Source organism: Ochlerotatus camptorhynchus, unplaced genomic scaffold (genome assembly GCF_037179485.1).
Source record: "Ochlerotatus camptorhynchus isolate MF236.1 unplaced genomic scaffold, CSIRO-AGI_Acam_v1.1 ptg000392l, whole genome shotgun sequence".
In the NCBI taxonomy this organism is placed as follows: Eukaryota; Metazoa; Arthropoda; class Insecta; order Diptera; family Culicidae; genus Ochlerotatus; species Ochlerotatus camptorhynchus.
In genome coordinates this window covers 2,627,982-2,643,753 of record NW_027040879.1, presented here as the reverse complement: position 1 = coordinate 2,643,753, position 15,772 = coordinate 2,627,982, and the positions used below count along the sequence as shown (strand labels likewise).

The 15,772-nt window shown below is 36.3% G+C and overlaps 1 protein-coding gene across 2 annotated transcripts in view; it reads right to left on the bottom strand.

The window, feature by feature from the left end:
- Positions 1-15,772, bottom strand: part of Sytalpha (Synaptotagmin alpha) — a 148,224-nt gene that overhangs the window by 93,720 nt on the left and 38,732 nt on the right. The window lies entirely within an intron of this gene.

The following is a 15,772-nucleotide window of genomic DNA, read 5'->3' as shown; positions in this document are numbered from 1 at the left end:
AAGTTGATTTTCATCGATCCGTTGCTACCTCATGATTATGGTGCAGACTCACGCACGTGGCTACTAAACTATATGCACAACCATTGCAGACGTTTAATTTGACGCAGCAGAGCGATGAGGTGGGAAATTTACATCCATCAAGGTTTTGTTGCCTTTATTTAGTTGGAAATGGCAGTGGTGGATTCCCGCAGAGAAGAAATGGAAGCACGTCTCATTTGGGAAAATTTTTCATGCAACGAATATCTCAATAGTGTGGTGAGGTGGTTTTTTTTCCGTCGATCTTGATTTCCGTGCTGAGCACCAATGCTACCGATGCCAGGAAGGCAGCTCCCACACCTGGATCCTACCTATCGACCCATCAGCTCATGAACCGGGGACCAACGGATTTACTTCCCTCACGAAGGAAGGCGTGATCAGAGATGTTATGCCTCAGAAAATCCCGGTGGCGCCGACTTAGATTGAACCCAGGCCCTTTGGGGTGATAAGCAATCACGCTTACCACTACACCACCGGCGCAGCTGTGGTGAGGTAGTTAGTCACTTGGAAAATTTTCTAATGACTCTACAGGAGTTTCAATTGTGAAGCTTAATTAACATATTTAATTGGCTTCGGTATATTACACATACACACATAGAAAAAAAAAGTGAATATACTGGTGATTAAATATCCATGCATGCAAACATTCTTTCTTGTAAACTTTTTTTTCACGAAAACCAGCAACTTATAAGAAATGATGCTTACAAAGATGCACGGTTGAATACAATATATGGGCAATCGCATGACATATCTCATAAATTTACACGATCTATAATGTAATCTTGTATGATATATGACGCAGAACAGAAATTTACACTACTTTTTCGAACTGTGCATATTTATCAGTCTTGAAGGAGTATCGATTATGTTATTTTAATGAACTTGCACAAACTCATATCAAATACACCCGCCGGGAACCATAACGATTCCCCACTTCTGCCAAGCCATGCCTCAGATGGTTGAGCTCTCAGGGTTGGTTTACTTTGCGATTAATGATAGCACGACATCAGGAGAGCTCAACAAAACAAACTTCATTTGATTGATGTCTTCTTACCGCAGCGTCATGGTTACTGTTGCTTAAGACAGACCACCCTGCGAGAAGACTGGGTTGTAGGCCAGATGGAATTAAGCAAGGAGTTTCTGTGATACAGATGAGATAGTGAAGATAATTTTCCCACATCCAGTACTATTCCGTTCTACTATGTAGCTTTAAATGTACCTGCACGCCTACGACAGTATGGTACCAAAGCATGATTTAGCGCTATCCTTCCCGTAGCGTTAATTTGAGAGCAATGATGTTGTGCTAATTTAAATGAATGGTTATCCAAGCTCAGATAGGCCGGCGATGCTGCTGAATTTGAATACATTTTATTACGTTTGACTTCTGAATCGGACAAATTTTGCTTGAGGGTGAATTAATTTTCACCATGTCTCCAGTTTAGTCACGTAGCTGCTAAGGGATAACGTATATCTGACAGATACCTACCTATGTATATTAGGAATGTGGCTGTGAATTGCGAGATAATCAGGATCCTGCGCACGTTCGCCATTTTTATTATGTACTCATGCCGGCAGTTTCCGGTCCGCATAACATCAAGCCAGACGCCATGAAAAGCATTTTTTTTTCTGAATTTTACCGAAAAAGAAAAATGCTTCATCATTTATGCGATAAACTGTGGAACATTTTTTATATACCTGGACAAATTTTAGGCATAGTAAAATTGATAGACAATTCTTGAAAGCTTTTATTTGGAAATCGTTGAACTCTAGTTCTAGTGTCCTTACCCATCGTGATTGATTTGGGATTGCTGAGATAATTTTCTTATCATTTTACTCTAAAGTTATTTTTTCTCCTACATGGATTTCCAAAGTAGACCTGTGCGCTGGTGCTGATGATGAAGATCGTCCCACCTCTTACCCCTACAAAGGTTTGAGCTGGACAATTTATCTTTAAGATAATTAAATATGACATTTTTACAAAATTGAACTGGTTTCAGTTACAGATATAAATTCCCTCTAGAGTTAACAGTTGCTTCACAGCGATATAAATGTGGAAAAGCTCAGGCGTCCACCCCTTAGTTCGCCTTTTTGTCCACCTAAAATATTCATAAGTATAACAAGCAATCAAGAGTAAATGAACAATCAACAATGCATCCTATTACACTAGCAAACCCGCAATCTGATGCTATCATAATTTTCAGCAATGTCAGGAATGCTCATGAACCCCCAACATTTGCCAGATAACTTACTACTAACTCAAGGTATCTTCCAAATAAGCTTCAAAATTGCATTTTTTTTTATCAAATTTTAAATTCAGTCCTCTATATCCGTAATACACGCGCGAGGCTCAAACCTTTGTAGACTTCTGTTTTTTAATCTACTTCTATTAAATCAAATATTAAAAATTCATCATCACCATCGTGGCGAACATAAATAGTTTTTGCAGTGCTACTATAATTATCAAAAAGTCGTTATAACAGCTTAATTCGTTAAAAATAACTTCGTCAAGATACATAATTTGTCGATTCATAAAAAATCACTGGATAAACGTTCAAAAGAAAGTTTTAACGTGTGAAATGCAAAATTTCTTAAATTCTGCTGTTGTTTTATGTGTTTAAACATTTAGTTGAAAACATTTATTCCTTTAAAATATAATGAATTCTGTGAAGCACAAGTCAAGAAATGTGGTGTTCTTATTTTATCCGCGTTTCTAGTATTATATCTATGATAATCACTTCCTATTTCAATTCGATCACAAAAATATCGATGCAGCAAACCGTTAACTACCCTAAAAATGAACACCATCGTCAAATATACTATTCTTTGCTTCACCGACAACCATTGTAAGGCCTCTAGCATAAGAGATGAGGAAGTGAATTTCAATATTAAACGTGTTTTTTTTTTTCTGCAAGCACTGTAATCTAGATATTTGTGTTTCATTGGCCAGAAATAAAATGGAAGGGCAATAGTCTAGATGAGGAGAGATGATTGATTTAGCTGTATTTTACTGGCAATAGTTAAATCGTTTTTCAGTCGACATAGAATTCCATACTTCTTGGCATTTTTCTTGATAACATTTACATTATGAGAGTTTGTCATCAATAATCACGCCAAGATATTTAATCTCCTGAACGCGATCAATAGTCTCATCATCAATCACAACAGAGACGTTCTCATTTAATCGATTCCGCGAAATTACCATAAATTTAGTTTTACTTGTATTCAATTTTAACTGCTTATACTTCAACCATCTACATAGAGAACGCAAATCTTCATTCAAGTGTGAGATGGCAACTTCTAAATCCTTAGCAGCAATGAATAACACAGTATCATCTGCAAAAAGATTAATGTCGCAAAACCGTAAAACACGTCGCAAGTCATTAATATACATAATAAATAACAGAGGCCCTAATACACTTCCCTGGGGCACTCCAAGGTTATTCCCCACAGGACTGGAAACAGAATCATTAAAAACAGTCCGTTGAGTTCTGTCAGACAAATAGTTTTCAAACCATTTATATGCAGTACTCGTAATTCCATAGTGCTTGATTGTACTTAACAGTAAGGGCCTAGTAAATGTTTCAAAAGTGCGCTTCAGATAAAAAAAAAAAAAAAAAAAAAAAACAGCGACAATCCTATTTTTACGCGCCAAGTTGTCTTCCCACTTTGCTAACACCAAATTCAATGCAGTTTCACAAGAATGACCTTCCCAATATCCTGATTGTTCTGCAATCGACAAAGAGTTGCTCTTTAAATACTCCAACAGCTGGCCTTTAACAAAACAGGTTCTAAGATTTTCTCTAATGTGTGCAACATGTTGATGGGACGAAATTCTTCGGCTTTAATCGTTCCAACAACTTTTTGAATAGAAACCACTAATAATTCCTTCCAAATTTGTGGCACATGTCCATTCTGCAATGATTTATTAATAAGGTCCAGAAAGATGTGGTCAATGACATGAAAGCAATTTGAATAACTCCAGCATTAACATTATCTCCTCCAGCCGATTTTCCTAATGAAAAGCAAATAAATCTAAGTTCATCTAATGTAATTGGGTGATAACCTTCAAATCTACAACTACTATTAACTGGATGATTTATTTCATCAGGTTCATCGACCAATTCAATTGTCATTTCATTGGCAGCGGCATAGAAGCTGTTGGGCTGCCTACTAAGCACAATCTGTCGTTTGCCTCTATTTCTCGAGAGGATTTTTTTTTCACAATATGAAATGTTTTCACTGCAGATGTCTTCTAAATGTACTTACCCTTCCGAACGTACCGTAAGATTTGACAGAAAACAACAAATTGTTGAGATATCGTTACAAATCTAACACTGCTTCTTGACCCCAATCTCAGCATACGGATTCGAAATTCGGCCTAACGCATTGCATTTACGCATGAATTCACTTCGACCTATCGGATGAGGGTGCAAATATTCATATTTCGCGTTCTTTTTTACTTCGTTCCGTAGTTTTGAACTAAAGTATTGCACCAAACGCATAATTGACTTGTTTGCGCTGAAATCATGGATTTATTTGTTGTTTCCTGCTCGATTAGCATTAGCATTCGCATTCGCATCGAACAAGTTGCACGATATCGTAGGTGGTGCGAATTCAAAACTATTAAGAGCAAGACGGATATCTATTACTGCCAGATAAAGACATATCCCGCTCCAACAGTTAAGGATTGTCATGGCCACGTCCTTACAACTGGTAGGGATAGGAAAGGTATATTAGTCCAAGCAAAGTAAAATAACAACCTGATATCACCTTGAAAACAAGTCTTGTTATTCCAGATATCATATGGGTCATTCCAGCTCAAGTGGGTACACCACCTGGGGTCGATGTCACCGATTTGACCCAAACTTGGCCAAAATGCTTATTTTGGAATTCTGAACAAAAGCCTTTTTTGATTTTGCTATTAAGTACCTAGATCTTTCTGGGCTACAACCCTGGATTTTCGAGATTTTTAAAAATTTCAACTTTCAGAAGAGATTACTCCATAGCCAAATAAGCTATTCGTGATCTTAGAACATCAACTTGAATATTTTTTAATGTGGATTCATATATGTGTACAAACATTTTGTTTTTTTGTAGTACTTGCAGTAAACAGACTGATTACCGGCAGGTATCCAAATTTTCAAAAAATGACCTATTTTCACCATGGGCGGGATTTTTTGTTTCTTAATATTTTGGGCTCAAATTTTCACCACACTTTGGAAAATTCTTCTACTTTATGTGTGTGTAAGGGCAAATGATTTGAATAAGTAGTTTTTGAGATATGGCCAGACGAGTGAGAGGTAGTTTTGAGCTTTTCTGGTGAAAAATCAATGCTATTTTATATATTTTTATTTTTTCTAGAATTCCTTCACGCTGATGGCACTATAATATTTTTATGTTATTTTTCACATATTCTGGGCTGGATTCTCATTCTATGAAATAATAACTACCTCATTTATTTACTTCTGTCCATAATTTAATTGTGGTCCTAAAAGTGAAAAATACGTTCCTAAGGGATACAGCCAAAACGTGAAGTACGATGAAATCAGATAGATTAGCAGGTATATATAATTACAGTCGTGGATGACAGCTGCTACTTGAATAATACCCGTATTTGCCATTTGCAATCACATAAAGTAGAAGAGTTTTCCAAAGTGTGGTGAAAATTTGAGCCCAAAATATTAAGAAACAAAAAATTCAGCCCATGGTGAAAATAGGCCATTTTTGACAATTTGGATACCTGCCGGTAATCAGTCTGTTTACTGTAAGTACTTTAACAAAAACAAAATGTTTGTTGACAAGTTGACGTTCTAAGATCACGAATAGCTTATTTGTTTGTGGAGTAATCTCTTCTGAAAATTGAAATTTTTAAAAATCTCGAAAATCCAGGGTTGTAGCCCAGAAGGATCTAGGTACTTTAGAGCAAAATAAAAAAGGCGTTTATTCCGAATTCCAAAATAAGCGTTTTAGCAATTTGGCTCAAATCGGTGACATCGACCACATTTTTTTTTTTAAATTCTGTCACCAGTTTAGGCTGGAGTGACCCATATTGTTTTCAGTTGTTATCGCATAACTAATTTAGTTATCAACATCGAATAATTTTTTTATCAGTTGTTATCATGAAAGAATATGAAATGATACAAGGTTACATTAAAACATCAAATATTATCCGCATGGTAAGAAAAACACACATTGCCAATCATGTTTCAGTTATCTGCGTAACGCTTTAAAACCAAATCGATAAAATAATTTTAAATTTTTTGAAAATATTTGCCTGGATCACAGGATTTGTTATTAAGATGTTTTCAAGTATAACTAAATCAGTTATTTTTTTGATATCCACGGAGCAATTTTTTGTTATAATTTGTGTTATGTTGGCTGCTTATTCAACCACAATGATAACATCATCAGTTATCAAATCTTGATAACCGGGTATCAGAACTTGTTATCAATTTGGTATAATCCTTTGCTCGGGAGTTCAACATTAACTTAAGAGCGATTCAGAGAACTCTACGACCCCTCATAAATGTCTCGGGAATTTAGGAATAATGCTAGTAGGGAAGGTAAGCGATAGGATACACCCAGTCAGTGTTGCTGGTAAATGTAGTTCAAACTGGTAGATCATCCATTTTTATAAAGCTTGGATTCTTTCTTTCTTATTTGCACACAGGGTTGCTTCGGATCGCTTTACGCTCACGAATCATAAAATCGCTGATTTTGATACACTGCAAGCGAAATTGACAAGTTTTATGTGTCAAAAGTATACTTTTTCAATCTTTTATACCAGCTCCGGCCGTGTCCGAATGCAGGTCAACTAGGGAATGGGAAGGAATGTGTTGACGTGGTACTCGCTGTGAAGGAAACCGAGAAATCCTCTGCGCTTCCACGAGAAATCACTGGGATGTTGGATGTGGGGAAAGGTTGCACGCACACGCAGGGATCGTTTTTGGTAGAGCGATTATAATACACAAACACACACACACACACACACACACACACACGCGCGTGCACTCATCCAATTTCTATTTTTACATCAGGACCCACACTGTGCACACTAATCGAGTCAGTACGGTTTTACCGAGTTTTTGAATTGCGGAACTGTTCGGTAAAAGTTTAAAAATCTGTGGAAAATTTATTAATGATAAAATTTGTTCTGAACCCCATTTAATGATAGAAAATAAAATTGGTCGATTTCATTGATTCCTTACGGATAACGGTCATTTGAATTTTTACCGACTTTTTCAGCAATTCAAAAACCCAGTAAAAAAATACTGACTCCTGTAAAAAAATCGTAGTGTGTGGTAAGTGATGCGATCGGTGTTAAAGAAGAATTTGTTTTTCATTAAAATCTAGTGGGTATAGAATAAGGCAAAGTGAAAAATTGCAAGGAAGGGGACGGGCCTGGGGATTGAACTCCCGACCTTCTGCTCAGTAAGCAGAAACGGTAACCACTGAGCTACCGAGCCTCGTCACGGTTCAATAGAAAATCCGGAACATGCGTAAAAGTGGTCAATTCATGTAACTGATCCTAGAGCTCCATTTTTTTCGAAACCTTTCATAGACGTCTTATTACAATTAATTCGGAGTTTTGACTAGAATTTGGACTCTGGGGACGCAAAAGTTGTCAATTCATGAGACTGATCCTAGAGCTACATGAGTTTGCGAAACCACTCGTAAACGTTTTATCAAAATGAATTTGGAGTTGTGACTGGAATATGAACGCTTAGACGGAAAATTGACCTTTGGGACCACGAGATGGTTCACCAGAAAGATCCTGAACATCCATAAAAAATTCAGTTCTTGAAACTGAGCTTAGAGGTCCGCTTTTTTCGAAAGCACTCATTTGGAGCTATGACCAGAAAATTTACCCTGGGACCAAAAGGAGGCGACCCCGGCGTAGAGGTTAGCATCATGCTAGTTTTTGATAAAAAAAAAAGATTTTTTTAAATTAAACTTAATATTTTAAACCAAAAACGCTCTCACCGTTTTTTCCACCAATAATGAAAAAAAAACTCGATCTTTTAAATGAAATCAAAAGTTTGGAAATTTAATAGAACCATTTTTCGAAGAAAATCTCCATTTATTTTCTAATAATAAAAAAAAAGATAGCAACCCGGTTGCTTCAGCAAAAATATGCGTCATCATAAGTTCTAAATGTAACCACAGCAAGATTTTTACGAGAAATGAACTTATGAAAAGATATTCGAAGAAATCTGTTTTTTAGGGGCCATTCTAACCTGCTTGTTTAAAAAAATCATAACTCATGCACCATAAAGGATAGAAATTTGGTGTCTTGAGCAAAATTGCTTCAAATTTATTGTTCTACAACTTTTAGAACATTGCATTGGTCTATCCCAAATAATAAAAAAAAAGTTTGTATTTTCAAATCTCCAATTTTGTGGACTACCCTAATTTCACCAACATAAAAAGATCGGCCAAACAATATGAAGAAACTTCCCCAAATACACTATATACCTAAAACTGAGGGTTTGGGCGCAAACATTTATGTCTTCCTAAATACGGCTTTGGGACCATTGTGCAGTGGATGGTCCTCCGAAAGATCCGAAACATCCGTAAAAAGGCTCAATTCATGGAACTGATCGAAGAACTCCGTTTTTTTTTCGTAAACTCTCATAGACGTCTTATAATTATGAATTCGGAGTTATGTTCGGAAAATAGACCCTGGAGATCATAAACGCTCCTCTGGAAAATAAAAGACAACTCATCAGAATGAACTCAGAGTTGTGACTGGAAAATGGACCACAGGGTCCATTGGATGGTCCTCCGGAATATTCGGAACATCCATTAAAGTGGATAGGTCAAGAAAACTGATCTAAGCACTCTGTGGTTTTTTTTAGAACTGCTCATAGACACATTTTTTATTTATTATCATGGGTGATTTCTAGGTGGTATTTAGGTATTTAATAATTCTAGACACTTTTAACGGAATTTTTGAATATTGTTCCTTGGATTTCATGAACTTCAAGGGAAATGACTTCTTGGAGTTGTTTCATTGGAGTAACAAGTAAACGAGGGACTAGCTTCAATGTTTATATTTTTAATTCATCACATCAAAATTTAATCAATAGGCCATTTGAAAACATTGTCTTATTAAGTTATTATTAATATTAATTTATGAGTGGTTTTGAAAAAAAAAACAACCTTGTAGCTCTACGATCAGTTCCATGAATTAATCACTTTCAATGATCTTCCGGATCTTTTAATAGACCATCCCGTGGTCCCCAGTATAAACTGTCTGGTCAAAACTTCGATTTGATTGTGATAAGAGGTCTACACACAAAGATTTTTTTACAGTATGCTGTAAATTTTTACCGAATATGGAACAGCTGAACATTCGGTTATCCATTCGGTAATTTTTCAATTTACCATCCGTTCGGTAAATTTTCTTCGCTTGTGGGCTGTCAAAATTTACTGACCTACGGACTGTAAATTTTACTTAACGATCATTAAAATTTACCATAGCGCTCAGTACATGTTTTGCCGAATCTACTGTACTTTTTTTCAGAATAAATCATGAAAATTAGAATTTTTATTGATTAATTATTTGTTTCTTTCATTCACCAAACCAAAAATTCATTCGACTATTTAACCATATATATTTTTAATAGACATTTCCATATTGCGTTCGTACAACATCATAAAAAAATCAGCAGTGAAGCCGGACTCAGCAAACCGTGCTAAAATTCACTTTTGAGGTGGACATTGAGTTGCCTAACGTCCATGGCGTCTGGAATAAATTAACCCATTAATGAAAACTAATTAAATTTTCAGTGTAAATTGAACAGAATCTAGCAAAATTACAGTACTTAAGTTTCACAACAGAACCGAAGAACACTCAACATCGAAAAGGCAACAAAGGTTGAGTTTTATTGTACAAAGTTTACAAATCTGATCAGTAAATTTTACGGAAATGCTGTACTTTATTGCTGTTTGTTTTTGTAAAAGATTATTTTTAGAGTACATTCGTTACAATTTTTACAGAATTACGAAATCGCAGCCATTTACATTTTCAATCAGCAAATTTGATTTACAGTTTTCGGCAAATTTCTGCAAATTACGGAAATTCAGCAGTTATGATTGCGGAAAATTGGTTATATAATATTGTTTACAAAGCATTCGGTAAAAATGATATTTCACCGAACAAATCCAGCAAAACAAGTACCGAACGAGATTTAAGAAATTTGGTGTGTATGAGTGGTTTCTAAAAACCCGCGGAGCTCTAAAATCAGTTTCATGAATTGGCCACTTTTACGGATGTTCCGGATCTTCTATTGAACCATCCTGTAGTCTCCAGGGTCCATATTCCGGTCACAACTCCAAATTCATTCTGATAAGACGTTTATGAGTGGTTTCAAAAAATCCGTGGAGTTCTAGGATCTGTTTCATGAATTGAAGACTTTTACGGATGTTCCGGATATTATAGTGGACCATTCCGTAGCCCCAGGGTCAATTTTTCGGTCACAACTCTGAATTGAGTGGTTCCGAAAAATCCGTAGATTTCTAGGATCAGTTTCATGAATTGACCACTTTTACGGATGTTTCGGATCTTCCGGTGGACCATCCTGTAGTCCCCAGAGTTAAAATTAAGGTCATAACTCCGAATTCATTCTGATAAGACGTCTATAACTGGTTTGAAAAATCCACGGAGCTCTAGGATCAGTTTCATGAATTGACCACTTTTTCTGATCTTCCGGATCTTCCGGTGAACCATCTCGTAATCCGCAGGGTCCATATTCTGGTCACAACTCCGAATACATTCTGATGAGACGTATATGAGTGGTTTCGAAAAATCCACGGAGCTCTAGGATTAGTTTCATGAATTGACCACTTTTACGGATGTTGCGAATCTTCCGGTGAACTATCCCGTGGTCCCCAGGGCCCATATACTGGTCACAACTCCGAATTCATTCTGATAAGACAAGTGGTTTCGAGAAATCCGCGGAGCTCTGGGATCAGTTTCATGAACTGACCACTTTTACGGATGTTCCGGATCTTTCGGTGGACCATCTCGTAGTCCCCACGGCCCATATTCCGGTCACAACTCCGAATACATTCTGATAAGACGATTATGAGTGGTTTCGAAAAATCCGCGGAGCTCTAGGATCAGTTTCATGAATTGGCCACTCTACCGGATATTCCGGATCTTCCACAGGATCAGACTTGTGTCCTACCAGAAACTGAATCATCACAAAAAGGAAAAAAGGAATCTTGACTGTATATTGTATAGCGAAGTGAGTCGAAGCAACCCTGTTTGCACCAAGTTTTTGAAATGTGTGTGTGTCTGTCTGTGTCTACAATCCATTTCCCACATTTTTTGAAAGAAAATTGTTTGCACCTATTTTTATACATAGATGCAAACAGTTTTACCCCTGGCGATGGAAGGTGATAGCTCTACTGTACATTCAACGACCCATTTCAAAAATACCTGTTCATACACGTACATTCTGAGGTTGCCTTTATATACAATAAGCCCCACATTAACACATCGATATATCAATTGAATACATGTAATGCATTCACACTTCCAGAATAAAAAAAAAAATTAATTTTTATTTTGGCGCGTCTTCATTATAAGCAATGTTTGTATACATATGAATAATAATTTAAAACGATCTCTCCAACTTTCGCTGTTTCTTCACTCTTCTGTCCGCTTGTCGTGTCTATTTGTGAGCTCGTTGTCCTTCACCGCTAGTTCCTGAAAAGTCCCCCATGTCATTTCTGATGTGATCCACGATATATTGATGTCCACATTTTTAGTATGATGATCTTGAGTTCCTATAAAACCGTAACACGAGCATTATTCCATTTTCGAATCGCATATGCTTCTTTTTGCGGCTCTCCTTATACTTTAATATTGTCGACTATTTTCCATGGTACCGGAAAAGATATAGCTATATACACTGGAGTCGCTTTTTACGCGGTTTTTTTTTACACGGTTTTTTTTTACGCGGTTTTTTTTTACGCGGATTTCGGAATTTACGCGGTTTTTTTTTACGCGGATTCCGGAATTTACGCGGTTTTTTTTTACGCGGATTTTGGTTTTTTTTTACGCGGATTTCAGAATTTACGCGGTATATCGCTTTTTACGCGGTTTTTTCTTCCACGGTTTTTTTTTTACTCGGTTTTTTTTTACGCGGATTTCGGAATTTACGCGGTTTTTTTTTACGCGGATTCCGGAATTTACGCGGTTTTTTTTTACGCGGTTTTTTTTTACGCGGGACGTATCACCCGCGTAAAAAGCGACTCCAGTGTACATTATTAGCAATGCTGTGATATAACCACTACGGGATGGCCGTTCATGATGGTTCAACGTACTTCCCCGAAGGAAGGCGTGATCTGATGCCTCAGAAAATTCCGACGGCACCGACTGGGATTGAACCCAAGCCCTTTGGATTGAGAGGCAATAGCACTTACCACTACACCACCGGTGCCGTCAATCCCTGAAGTTCTCGGAGTTTCCTTAAAATTTTCTGGACTTCTATGAAGTTCCCGAAATTCTCTGGGCCTCTGTGTTCTCGAAGAGTGCCTGAAATACATAACTTCACTGGAATTCTTTGATTTTCCCTCAAATTTACAGAACATCTTCAAGGCTCCTTTGATTTTTCTGAAATTATGTCTGAATAATGTATGAAGGTCTTAGATTTTCAATGAAGCTCTCTAAAATGTTCCTGTCTAGAGTTGCTATTTAGTTGTTATTTTATAAAAGTTTCCACTATTCTTCTGAAGTCATTTGATTTGCCATGATATGCCTAGATCTTCCTCGAAGTTCCTGAAGTTTTTAAAAACTTGTTAGAAATTTTTAAAAGCGGTGGTGTAGTGGTCAGCATAATTATCTCTCACCGCAAAAGGCCTGGGTTCAATTCCAGTCCGTGCCACCAGGATTTTCTGAGGCATAGTTTAAAACTCATCAAGACGCATGTTTTATAGCGGAAGATGTTAGCTGTATCTTTTCTAATTAATAAGATATACTCAATTGTAGTAAAATATATCATAAAATTCAAATTGATTTTCATTGGAGGTGAACCAGCCTCAGGCTGAAAGCCTCATTAATAAAGATAAATCAATCAATCAATCAATAAAATTGATTTTATTCGAGTTTAAAAAATAATAAACTTCTTATTTTTTCACATTATTGAGATAATATTTTGTTTGTTCCAACCAGAGATATTAACATTTGAAAAGGGAATATTTTTAGTAGCAAAACATCAATAACTCTTGAACGGCGAAAGATATCGACAAGCTCTGTGCAGCAAAAATGTTTGCCTTCTAAAGATCTAAAAGTTATTTGGAAGCACGTTTGCTGAGAAATTTGAAATAAGAAAACTAGAGCAAAACAACTTTTTCTTAGGGACACCCTAACTCATTTCTAGAAAATAGCTTTAAATCGGTCAGTTTAAGATACATAAAATATTGTTTTTTACAAAGTTGCTTGAAATTAGCTGTGCTATAACTTTGCTGAAAAATGTATACCTTAATTTCTTCAAACAAAATAGTTAGATTTTTGACGTATAACTACGTCTTTGTCGACTATACTGGGGTGCAAATCAAAAAATATGTGTGGTGAAGTAGTGTTAGGTTTTGAACGCTTGTAACTTTGTCATTTATAGATGAAATTAAAATCCAAATACGCCAATCGATAGGATATAACATTACGAACCTGCTGAAATAAATATTTTTCCAATTTTTCTGTAATAAAACATTGAAAAATGTATAAATGATAATTTTATTACTGTTTTCATGAAATAAGCGTTTTTTCCCAAACCCAGTCATCACAATCGAGTTGCACATTGTTCTGAAAAGATATAAAACAGCACTGCTGTCGCGCTTCTGCTCATTACCGCTTCGGACGGCGTGGTGCTTGGTCCTGCAGTAAGCAGGAGCAAGTCAGTGGTTAAAGGTGACTTGGGTCCCGTTCAACTAAGGGGCTGTTCATTAACTACGAGGGGGGCAAGAATCCCAAAAAAAATGTCTACGTAGTTAATGAACATCCTCTAATACGAAACGCGGAAAAGTTAGTTATAGAAATACCCCTCTCTAAGGGTATTGACGTAAAGGCATATTCGTAATCTACATTAAACATGGAATCGAAACCAAAATTTGATCAATATTAGAGCACATGAACTTTTTTTTAAATAAGTGCGATTACATTAGCAAATATCACCATCTTAGCGCCCCTCAATGGGACTTTGTATGGGAGCGAGCTGTCAATTTGTTAGTTTAGTGTCAAACAGTGGAGTTAATATTTTGCTTTAAACTTTGATTTAAAAATCGAGATGAAAGTCTACGGCTTCGAAAAAAATATCGTTGTGCTCAAAAAACGGAGCTTTTTCAGATGGTGTATAAAAATCGACACACTTTTATAAAATTAAAGAACCTAATTGGCGCAATTACTCAGGAATGCTTGTGTGATTACGAGCCCGCGTTTGTTTTCCCACTAATCTGTTTCCCTCTTGCTCGCACTCCTTCAATTTAAATGCTGCATTAGTGTGCACCGATTAAACGTCAAAAAGCTCTATACTGAGGTGCAAATCAACAAAAAATTTGTGACGAAATAGTGTCAGATCCTATTGTATTCGATGTCGATGTCAAATTTAGTGCACATTGATCACAGCAAAATAACTCAACATTTATCAACCCAAGGTAGATATGTAGGGGAAATTCTGTCAATTCTTAACCATTACATTAAATTTAAATACGTTATCTCATGCGTAAGATGAACCGTGGTCTGAATATGCTAACATGAATTGTCGCGAGTTTTGAACCATAACCGAAACATTGAAATACTTCAAAAATTTAGGATAAAGTATAATAATCAAAAATGCATGACATACATCAATTTTGCGTAGTTCTACGTCATACTGCGGTCGTGTCTAGGACACAACCCTTTAATTTTATTATTTTAATGATAATAAAAACTACCCTAGAATTTATTGTCATAAAAATGAGGGCCTAACTATAAGAAAACACTTTGTAGAAGAGACTTTTAATCTAAAGTTTCAATTTCAGGCTCAAAACATATCCTTCCACCTAAATCTGCAATGGCCTATCCCAAGCAACAATTTTGGTTTTATGAGGGTTCTGTAGACCATGATTTAGACTTGAAGAATACTTTAAAACCACAATAAAACTTGAAATGTTACTTGGGATGGTAATAAGGAAGACTGAAACAATGAGCTTACAATAAACATAATACCTATTAATGTTTAGGTGTTACATTGAACTATGGACAGTAAAACGCATTTTTAAACCCCAACAAGATTTTCGTGTCCGGATTTTTTAGTGTTCAAGCTTCCCTGAAGATCTCGTAATGTCCTTGAAGTTTTCGAAACATTCTTAAAATTCCCGAAATATTCGATAATTCTTCGGAACTTCATGAAAGTTTCTGCAATTTTCCTGGAGTGCATGGAGCTGCTCTGAAGGTCTCTGATCATTCTCAAAGTACTCGGAACTTCTTAAACAAATGAAACCACATTTATTTCAGAGATTACAGAACTTCCTAAAAGCTATAGAAATTTTATTGAAATTGGAACTGTCTTCGATGTTTTCTGATCTTTGCTGAAGCGCCCGCATTTATTAAGTACTCGAATCTGCCATTAAGAACACGGAATTTCCCCTTAAATGTACTCGGAGTTTTGCTGATGTTTTCCTTTAAAGATCCAACGATTTCCATTGAATTAATTGAACTTCCCTAAAGTTCTCCGATATGTCCTGATTT